Source organism: Battus philenor, unplaced genomic scaffold (genome assembly GCF_028537555.1).
Source record: "Battus philenor isolate CCGP_79_NKW_IND1 unplaced genomic scaffold, ilBatPhil1.0.hap1 SCAF_9, whole genome shotgun sequence".
In the NCBI taxonomy this organism is placed as follows: Eukaryota; Metazoa; Arthropoda; class Insecta; order Lepidoptera; family Papilionidae; genus Battus; species Battus philenor.
Genome location: NW_027181759.1, coordinates 11,034,911 through 11,047,162, shown reverse-complemented (window position 1 = coordinate 11,047,162; position 12,252 = coordinate 11,034,911).

Sequence of the window (12,252 nt, the reverse complement as noted above, 5' to 3'; positions counted from 1 at the left end):
GAGTAAAAATAAAATTAAATTTCGATTTTTCTAATTTATTAATCCAAATAAATACAGTGGTCCTTTTATTTTAAATAAATCATCATTATTTCAGCCGCACGTTGTTCACTGCTGGACAAAGGCCTCTCCTATAAATTTCCAATAAGACCTGTTGAAAACTGCCTGCATCCAACATCTCCCGGCAGCCTTATGAAGATCGTCTGTCCACCATGTGGGTGGAAATCCTCAACTGCGCATGCCGAGCAATGGTCTCCACTACAGCACCTTAAGGCGACAGCGGCCATTCCTTCTGCGCCTCTCCACTACCACTTCATTTTGCCAATCACACATTTAAAAACAGTCTAAATTATAAATAAAGATAAACACAAGTAAATATTTAGCTTGTTTGCCTCATCTTTATATGTTAATTTATATTTATTGGTTTCGATGAAGTAACAGATTAGTATTCTATTTTTTTGTCATTTTTTTAAATAAACAAAATTTCTTTATAATAGGTTATCCTATGGTATATCCTATGATATCCCTGGGAGCTGACACGTTCATCTGTGTATAGTACACGTAAATGGCTTTGCTGTTTTGTTTTGTGCTTTTGATTTTAAGCTTTATCTTTGTCATTTCGTCATCAGTTCAGAAAGAGGTCTGACCCCTGCTGAAAATAGACTTCCCCCAAAAAATCCCATTAGGAGCGCCGTTGGAAAAGGCCAGCATCTAGCGTATTTTAATGTGCACAATATAAATGATCATAATCTTCTAAACTTTCCATCGCTTTAGCCTGCCTCAACCGGTTTGATGATATTCTTTTTACTGTTTTGAAAAGTTTTCGCTGACTCAAATTGTGGACAGTTCGTTTTAAATTTATTAAAATTATTTTGATGCGTTGGTTCTTTTGCAATTTACTTTCTTGATTTAATCTCTGAAACGAATCATAATCATTGCTCTCTCCATGGCCAGTTGAACCAGTTTACCATTATAATGAATTTTTACGCTGTAAGTTAACTAAAGAAATAAAAATAGAAATAAAAAATTACACTTTGCAGCTTGAAATGATTCCGATGCCATATTGACCAATAATTTGTGGTTCTGCTTGAAACATAATGCACAATAAATTGAGCCATATAAATGTAAGTTATACAATGTGTAAATATTTAAGCATAAAGGCTTTTCGGGTGAAATGTCAAAATATTGAAACAGTTTGAGATATTGTACTCAAATCTGTCTTTATATTTTTACTTTGAACGATCTTATGGCTCAAGAAATATGGTTACTATTGCAAAAATTCTTAAAAATGTAATATCTCGTACAAAAGTTATCTAACATTTTAGGGGTCTTTATTTATTTCCATGAATAAACACAAATTGTGGCAAAATCAGAACACAGTACATTTATTTTTAGATCGTATGAAGTGCGGTCGTAGGAAAATAGCCCATTAAATAAATGAGCCACACGAGTGTACTGAAATGTCTCAGAATGATAAAAGCTTTGTGAATATCGTAACCGCTTCAACTAGCGTTTCTCCTTTACATCGGTGAAATTGTTGCGACTTGTTTCTAACAAGGAAACTTTCTACGTCATTACAACTAGCCTCAACACATATGAAGGAATAAAAACACTGCTATGTAACTATGGAACTAGTTTAGAATTTTGTTCTGTTTGCATTATTTATAGGAATACAGTGTAAATATATTTTATAATGTTTACAAATATATCTGTTTACAACACTTGATAGATATTTCCCGTCCTAAGCAAACATGCACAGGCGAAAAATTCTCTACCAAAGTTAAGCTGAACATTTCAACTGACCCATTTTTTTGTTAGAGATTAAATAATCAAAAATTGGAATCGGGAAATAAATAAAGGAGTATATCAAACAAACGCTGTTACTTGGTATCTTCTTTAAAATGCGCTCTGTACGTATGTAATACGCTATGAACAAACCTAGTACTACACATAGCCCTTTAGTAAAGATTGTTATTAACTTTCTAATTTTGTACTTTATACTATTCTGAAAATTTATTTTAAAAAACATATTTCGGTTGTACAAACTTTCTTATAATTAATTAAAGATCTAACCTGAAAACAAAAGATATGACATTAAAAATCGTAAAGATGGCCACGACATTGTTTCAAACCAAAATAAAGATAAATAAAACAGTATTTGAACGTAAATATAATAATTCAAAATAAAATCATGAAGATTTAAATAAAAAAAATATTTACTAGTCATTGTCCTTGCCTATTAGATGAATTTTGAAGTCCTCCGACGACTACGATGACGGTAAAATCTTACGTCTGGAATTCAATCCATTTTCAAGCAGCTACAGATTTATTACAAACTTACTAATTAAGATTTATCTAACCTGACAGCAAGATTCGATCGAGTTAAATATATACCAGGCTAATTAATCTCGCAACAATTATAATTAACAGTACAGGTATACTATAAATTACGGATTTCATACATATACCTTTAAGGATTCGTTTATCTAAATAAAATCTCTATGTGTAAAAGCAATCAAATTATCTTTTAGTAAAGTAACAAATAACCTATATACAATACGAAATTTATGAACTAAGATAAACTATCTTTTGTTTATTTTTCAATGTATTCAAGTTTTTGTTAATTAATCGTAATTCTTAATTTATTAAGCTAGGTGCAAAATTTTACAAAAGTGTAAAATTTTAAAAAAACAAATTTATAGCCGATTAGCTGTTAGTTAATATATGGTACACCCTATCAAAACCAATGGTTTCGGAAATAATAAATAAAATAATACATAAATATATCAATAAGAAAGATAAAATAGATATTCGGTTCATTATCTGTCCCTGCAGACTTTGTACTGCTAAAACTTAATAGAGTTTCAGAGTAATCATTTTATTTATATAATACAATTATTTAGATAAACATTTTTTGGTTTAAAGACATTTGACCTCTGTCTCGCCTGGTGTTAAACGATGACGATGTCTACTATGGTGTATGCTTGCCTAGAAAAAAATGAAGCCCGCAGGTTGTTCCATTCCCTGGCTGTTCGCTCTATTAAAATAGTAGCGAAACGCTTAGTGCAGGCGAAAGCGAACTGTGTACGGATGTCATGAATTCATGCGACTTGTTGTTTAATGGAATAAAGGAGATAGAAGAATCATTTATTTAGTGTAATAACGACTCACACTCTCAAAAATGAAATGTAGAGAATATCGATAAACTGGCAAGTTTTCACTGATGTTATTAACTTTGTAGCTTAGCGCTCACCAAACCATCGCCGCCAATACAAATATTACGTATTGATTATTAATTAGTCTAAAATAGTGAATAAAGGTCCATAATAATTAAGTAAATCATCGAAATACAAAGGTTGACACTTGTGACGTAATTTCATTAGAAACGTCGTTCCGACTCTGTTTATACGTAACCTTTGAACTTATCGTTTGTCTTCGGGTGCTATAACTTATTCATAAATTTAATAAATTTGCATTTTAATTCGTTCTGAAGTACGGAACGCTTCATGTCTCCGCCTATATTTAATAATTGTTCTGAGTTTCAACAGATTGTATTTTTAAGAGTATATTACTTGTTAAAAATACAGCGTTTGCTTTTTAATTCTTAGGAACAACATTATAACATAAATAAAGTGGCGAAGGTCTTAGTATCCAGTTTAATAATATATTTATTACTAGAATAATAATATAATATCTGTAATACATAATTCTCGAGCAGTGGTAGCTTAGCGGTACAGGACTGAGACTAGCGATCATTGATCGCGCGTTCGATTCCCAGGACACGATCTTTATTCACATTTTCTGCCTTAATCATAAGTGATTACCACTATTTACGAACAAGTTTTCAGAGAATGGATAGCAGTGTTGTCTACAACATAATATTACACTCTATCGCTAGCCTGCCAAGCTTGGCGATCATGATATGTTCCTCCACAAATATCTTTAGAGAAGGCCTATGCCTTGTAGTGGGCGTCTATGGGCTAAAACGATGAATGATTCTTTTTTCACTTGTATTTATCTATTTTTCGAATTTACTTGTATATCTTAAGTTTAAAAGTGTTGGTTACTGTTTTAACTAGAAAGTTCTATGTTACTCGACTGTACCGTCGTAATGTTTTTTTATCGAATAAACGCGCTATTTCGTAATTGTTTAATAATAGGAAACATAAAGCAGTTTGCTCATAATGAAGTATGATTTTTAACATTTAAACAACATAAAAAATACATGAATTTTGACAAATAGATTATTTCAACAAGCAAAGGCAAGGATTGTATATATTTGTTAGAGAATGATATCGTCATTGTGTTTTTCAAATCGTCGGAAACATTTTTTCAAACCACACTGGAGAATTTCAAACACAAACCAGCAATTTTAAGCAAGCGGATTCACTGCTATTTCTTCTCTGATATTTAGCTTTTACTCACCAATGTTTTAAGAAAGTTACAGAAGACACTATTCTTGACTTGTTTCCAAAAAAACAGATGTTGACAAATCTGAACTTCGTGGCGGCCATTCATTGTCACCCCATTCCCAAAAAGTTTTTCTTAATAACATTTCCGTCATGCTAGAATTAGATGTGTGATAAGTACCTCCTAGTAGTCACCTGGAACTAAGTCATGGAGTCGTATTCATTATCGTTCTTGATGCTATGGTTGCAAGATGTTCTTAAACTTGTAAAACAAATATGACCTTTATTTTAGCCTACTCTGCATAAGTCAATAATAATCAAATTATTTACTTTTATATTCTTTATGTATTTGAAAAAAATAAACACAGATATTTTAAATGATTGCTTTCCAGAAAATTATATGTTCATTTCATTATAATAATTTAAACAAATATAATAATTTAAATTAATGTGAATTTCCATATATAGATCAATAGGTTTGTGATATATTCCATCTGAGGAAGGCATAACGGAATGGACATGTCTTGGAAATACAGTTGCTCCACCAATTTCCTGTATTTCCTCAAGCATGCCTCGACCTGGAAAATTATTGTATCAGTTTATATAATAATAGGCGCATGTGGATCATTGATAAATAATTAGTCTATTTTAAAAACTCATATAAATGAGTTATAAATATAAATATAATTTACTACCGATACTCACTTTAGGTATAAAGTTAACTCAAAATATGCACTTGGCCTTAGAGATATCGTCTGTGTTTGTTGTTAGATCTTTACAGATCGGATCAGGGGCAGTTTGGAATCCTCGTTCCTTTAAGCTTAGGAATATCATTATAAGAGAGCTTAATTTGATTCTAGTTTCATTTTTATGACATCACTATCACTTTAAGTGATCTTAAGTAGATATTAAATTGATTGATATTATGGTTACAAGCGACAAGGTCCTATTTTAATATTGAAATATAACCAAGAAGGTCGCAAATAATTAAAAATATCGTATACTTACTGACAAATAACCCACTACTTAATGTCCTGCAAATATGTTTAGAAAAAGAGTATATGGATAGACAAAGTCGTACAAAGATACATTTTCATCTTAATTTTCTTGTACAAAAAGTGGCAAATCTCAAGTATGCCGACTGAAATGCAAAATGTTTCAAAATTGTCTGTAGAGATAAAAGCGTTATAAATATAAAATTCGAACGGAACAGGGATCGCATTCCTAATTACGACAATTGATGAAATCGCATACACATATTGTTTTGCAACGGTGCACAAAAAAATTTCGACTATTTTCGATAGTTAAATTTATTTACAAAATATTTACATTAGTGATGGTTTGATTAAGAAACAAAAAAGATTTTCTCAGTTAATTTGAACAATTTTCACGTGTACTATTTTGGGAGACTTAGTTTCAATAGTGAATCACTATAGATGCATTTCTACACTACTTGCTCTAGAAAGTTATGAGCTTTCTCCTTACAAGAACACAAGTTCGCCAAAACTTTTACCGAAACACGGAACAAAAGTTTCTGTGCCTGCCGTGTTTTTTTTCTTTTGCTATTCACTTGTACAGAGCATTGTAAAAGTAGGAAACGAAACTTATCATACATAATTTAACATTTACTTTATTTATCTATTGTATGATCTACAGCAATATGAGTAAAAAAAATTTCGTAGGTATCAGATTCGAATCCCAACAGGCTACACACATTGTGTGAACCACATAACATTGCTAATAGCTTCAAAATATAAAATAAGTTATTTATCTATCTCTCTACTGTTTTATTTTGACCTAATTGGCACATCAACCTAGGTGCCATATGCAATTTTAGCACCTCTCTACTGGACCCACCTGGTGAAGAGGTGACTTCTGGCCCCAGAGTGGAATGTTACAGTGGAAAATTACTACGATAACAACATGTAGGTAATACATAAATACCAGTGGTAAACGTAAAATATGATAATTTATTATTTTCAAACAATACTAAGAAGAAATGTAACCTTAGATAAATTGCGTTACGTTCTTTATAGGGAGAGGAGTTTAATCGGTAAAGGTGAACGCCGAAGAATTGCAAAGAGAGGCCTCAAACTCATACTCTTACATATTTAATGTAATCAGGCGTTACCTCGCGGAAGTCCATCCTAAGTAAGAAAAGGACCAATATTTAGCCACTTCCGCACATGCAGTGGTAGTCGTGCAATGAAATTCACCGCCCGCCAGCCCGCTGATAAATGCGTATGCGGCAAACAATGCGAATTACACAACTGCCACCATTAAATCACTCAACACGTGTTTCACCCCTCCACGGGGCATCTTCAGGAGTTATGTTACACCGATTAGTGCCACTCTGTGTTTGGCATACGCATTTATCAGCGGGCTGGCGGGCGGTGCATGTCATTGCACGACTACCACTGCATGTGCGGAAGTGGCTAAATATTGGTCCTTTTATTTAATACTCTTACATTACCGAAACTCTCTACAACATGATGGTCTCAGCATCCGCTAGTACGAAAAGTTCAACACGAAGTCTAAAAGTTTTCACATCGTGACGAATAACAATTAAAAAATATATACGAGTATAAAGCAAATACTACGCAAATAACTTTATAAAACTTATTTCTCTAATGTGCGCTATAAATATGTCAAAATCGGGCGTAAGGCGTGGCAGTGGCACTCGGCAATTTTCTCTTGTTTCTTCCTTAGACGGCTACTTATAGGAAAAGGCAGTGATTTGGTTTTTATGCTTAAGGTTTTATCACATAAAAATCGGCTTTACGCTAAAATTCTTATGACTATAAAAGCGTGAAGATATAATATTATATTATTAAATTGATTATTATTTCTTTCGAAGCTTATAAAAGTATGTAATCAAAGATTCGCAATAATATTCTCTGTAAAGCTATCGTGAAGACATATGTTATTCATCGTCTTATACTAAATTTCCACGTTTTCTGCGTTTTCTTCACCGCTGAATACGTGTCAAGTCAGTACTAAAAGCCTTAATTAACAAATTTGTTAACTCTATGAAAATGAGGGTAAAATTTAAAACAGCGCTAAAACTATGATGTTACGTCTTATCGTTAAAACAAATATTTTAGCATTTTTTTCGCAAATATTTTCGACTGATAAATAAAATTCTATGATTCATTTTTTGAAATTGATGATTAATTTAAGAGCATTTTACGATTGCTTTTGCATTCTGCTCAGCGGCAAAAGGCAGTGTGTCAATTTGAAGACAACCGCAGTCAACAAACAAATTCACGTACCAATGTTTTAATGACGTGAGTGCACAGAACAATAATCATTATTAAGGATAATTGTCAAAATGGTCACAAAACAAAATCGCCTTAAGTTTGTTGTAGACTCTTCCCAGATCATGGCGAGTATGGAATCACAGAAGCCACGTATTTTAAAATTAAAATGCGACTATCGGAGAATACAAATTAATTTTAATTTATATGAAAATGAGCTATTCTAATGTTCATCTCATAACGTACACACACGGTACAAATTGTTAAAAATTAAATGCTACATTAAATTAAAAAAAAAAAAAAAACTTTTCTAATATGCAAGTCGTGGACCTATATTACAAACTCTGGCTTACAATCAAAGGTATAATATACTTTGTGTGAATTATAACAACGCAACACAATGTTTAATTTATAGGAAAACATATTGAGTAAACTCACATATCCTCGGATTAAACATACAAAGGACATGTGCCATCTGCACTAGGCTTTAGTGGAGGATTACCAACAGGACACTCTCGGAGAAGATGCCTATGTTCAACAGAGAGCACAGCAAAAGCTTGGCCTTTTTAATGGAATCCAAAATATTACTGTAGTCCGACAAACAAAGAGGTAAAAACAGATGTTGACACAGATATTAAATCCTTGAAAATAGAAAGGGATGGAGAGGTTGCTGGAAAACATCGGTTTACAAATTTGAATCAGAAAAAGTCTACTTATTTGACAATACTATTTACAAGCAATACAATAACGAATACGATGTTGTAGGTAAAAGTAAAAGAAAAAATATATCTAGAGTTATGAAACAATTTTTTAACATTAAGTCTCAATGTTTTTACTGTAAATCAAACAAGTGCGCTGTCGTACTGTTATGATAAAACCTAGAAGATATAAACGGCAACTAATATAACAGAATAGTATAAGTACTCTGGTTAAATACATTTTCAAATAAAAAACCACGATAATGTATCAAAAAACACGCTAGGAACAAAGTTTTAAATGCAACGTAATAAAACTTCGTGAAGCCGCACTTCAGATAGATTTAACTTTAACTGCGTTCATTTACTGTAATCTAACGCAAATTGCACCACTACTTTCATTTAATCCGCGGTCTTCACGTGAAATAAATTATTATACACAAAGCTACGGTTAGTCTACGAAAAGCTACGAGGTGCTACGAAACCAGTTTAAACTAAAATAGATCTTGTTATTACACCTACAGTTCATACGCGTTAAAATTTCGGCGGACAGTTATGATTCACTGCAGTTTTAATGCGAATTAATTATACGATTGTTCCTCTACCGGCGTCCCTATTGTTTATTGATACTATCCTCGCTTAAAAAAACTTAAACTTAAAACTTAAAAAACTCGCTTATTAAAGATTATAACATCTAGTTTTTATATAGGCATACTTTAAATCAGCACCATCTTACTTGAGTTTATGGCTCCCGTTCCCAAATTTGTTCCCTCCCCAATTTTGTTGATCATGGAAAATGAAAGTCAGTAATGCCTATTTACCTAGATGACTTCGGATAGGCACTAGTAAATAAGTCTTCAAAGTAACTCTGTTACATAAAGTTGAGGATCCTCTATACAGTTATTAGTAATCGCATGCACACAGCCTCACACACACACGCATCTACACCCATACATGGACATGCATATGTACACTGACGATAGCAAAAATAACTTAAATACTATGTAATATTTAATAGTTACACATTACAAATATTAATTATTATTTATAAACAATATTTATTTTCATATAGAATAAAAAGCAATCCAAAACAAGAGTATCCTAATAATACAAACACCTAGGCTCTAAGGAATTATAAGAGTAATAAACATATAAAATTAAAAAGAAACTATTACATTTATTATTATCATTATATCATTCATTATCATTTACATTTATTACTAATCGATGTTACCCGTAGATCTGTAAACGAAAAGAGAAAAGAAAAAGTGTTTTTCAGTGTCAATAATAATCCACTTGAAGTCGCTAAGCAGGTGAAATCTTGCTTCTATAACAAGGATACCCTTAATTCGAATACTATTTTAATATGATGCTTACTAATAAAAAGCATCTATGTTGTAAATTAACTTCACACATACAATAGTACAGTTTAGTTTATTCGAACGTGACTTTTGGCGCAGTGGTCGAACGCTGCACAGTTGTAAAATACTTTTACACTGTGTTTTATTGCCAAAACTGCACTGTGTGTTTAACATTGTAGTGGATCCTTTTCGTATTCCATTTATTAAAAAAATCAGTTAACTTATTACTTTCACTTTTCGTATCTTTGATACTTTTAAATAGTTTCATATTTAAATTATAAATATTAAAAGGTCTTATTTGGGAAGCGTTAATGAACCCACGGTACAGTCCTGACCTTGTACTTATAATTATAACTTGATTCAGCTTCTTGAGTTCCATTAATATAAAAGGAAGCATTACAAACAGTACGAAGTTATTTTTATCCGAAACACAAATTACTAAAGTATTATGACCAAACATTCTGATATTTAAAAAAAACAGCACTTATAACTCCTTATATATATATATATCCTTTGGTTGTAGATATATAAATTTTTAACAAATGAATCGATAGATCATTTGTCAACAACACCTATTTCTACCCTCTATAAAGTGACCACTATTAAATATGTTACATTAACATATTTATATTTTCTATTGGAGTACGATAAGCTGTTAACTTCTAGCAGTTAAAGGTCTACAGGTGTAAACAATAACCAATAATTAATTTTAATACGTTTTAGTCTGAATTTTCAGCATATATTTATTACCGGAAACAATTAATTTTTCGATAGGCTAAACGAGAAGTTAATTGACAGCAAATGAACTATGCTTTCTCCGCAAAACTTTAACATCTAGAAATAATCACCACGTACAGTAATCGTAAATAAATTAAATTAGTTTATTTTATAATACGTGACTAAACCTATTTTCCGAACTATTAATTCAAACAGATACCGGTTCATAACAATCCATAGCTTTATTCCAGACATCATACTATCCGTTGGTTTTATATGATGCCAGATGAAACTCGTTCCAACTGCAGTTGTTACTGCGCACTAAACTCCTCCAACACTAATAACTTCACAAAGTTTTATTGTAATCTCTATTGTAAGAGTTATGGATTGCTTTTTGTATAAATTTTAACGATATTATGTATTAGTTTCATATTTCATTTCATAAATAGTTTCTCTTTGAATATATAGCATGAAACCCTAATAGGTTTAACATATTTAACGCTTTTTATATCACTATAAACTCAAATTAGATAGACAAGACAAAAAAACTAGTCTTTTCTACCTAATGACCTCTTTTTTAGGTAAACGATATAACCCAGCAGATTGGCAAATTAAAGTGGCAGTTTGGAGGCCATGAAGCACACATAACAGATGGCTGCTACGGCCTTAAAAGCCTGAGGAAGACACCACAAGATAAACAAGCGATCTTGTCAAGATCGTCGCAAGACACTAAATGCAGGCCACTTCTAACCAATTTTATTGGAAACCTATGGAGGGGACCACCCCGGTCGATGTCCAATATAAAAGAATCACAGAAGAACCAAATTTAGTAGAAACTGAAATCAGATAGAGCCCTAACAAAGAACTAAAACATTTTTATTTCATAAACGAATAAACAAAAAATTAAATTACGTCGCTTGATTATTTTGATTTTATTTATCTAATAAAGTGTATGTACAATTATATATCTGTATTGTTAAAAAATTTTGAAAGATGTGTTGTTGCTGAGTTCTTTTCTGTTACTTCTCCTCAACTATAATACCTTACGAAGCAAAGTAGAGTCAAAAACAAAATAAATTATAAAAATTTGTAAGTTGACAATCAATAGGAATTCTTTTAAAAGCTCCAATGTTGAATAAATGAATCTTTTATCTTTTCTAACTTTTTTTCTAACTCGGAGTAAAAACACTGTTCGACCTACTGTGTAAAAGTAATTTCAGTAAAATAGAAGCCGGATAAATGTCTTTACTTATTACATATGTAAATATCAACAATCTTCTAATTTGTAGCAGCTGTAATAAATAAAACTATTTAGCTTAAATAAATACGATCTCATCATGTCTCCAGCCAAAGGACTGGACTACTGCTATGTATTGACCATATTTTGTATTGCAAATTCTTTAATACCACTGCTTACTACACGATCATACCACCTGCATTTAAATGAACGCCTTGTTAGAATTGTCTTTTTTGTAAAAGTTTTTTAAAATTTGAGAGAACCACTTTTTAAGGTATAAATTGTAGGTAATTCAATCTACAAGATTTTTGTTATGATGAAAATTTTGCAAGAAGGGTTGGAAATAAATTCATTACTGGAGTTATAAACTAAGAGGTAAAGTTTTAACGATTTAATAACCGTAATTTGGAATGACTCTTTCCAAACAGGAACCGTGAAAGAGAATACAAATGTTTTTATTTACAAAAACTTTGTTGTTGTTTGAATCATCATTTATATAATTAATTTGTTTTACAAACCAACTAACTTATCAAAACGTTTAGATTTAAAAAAGTGTACGTCTCGTATGTGTGCATTCAA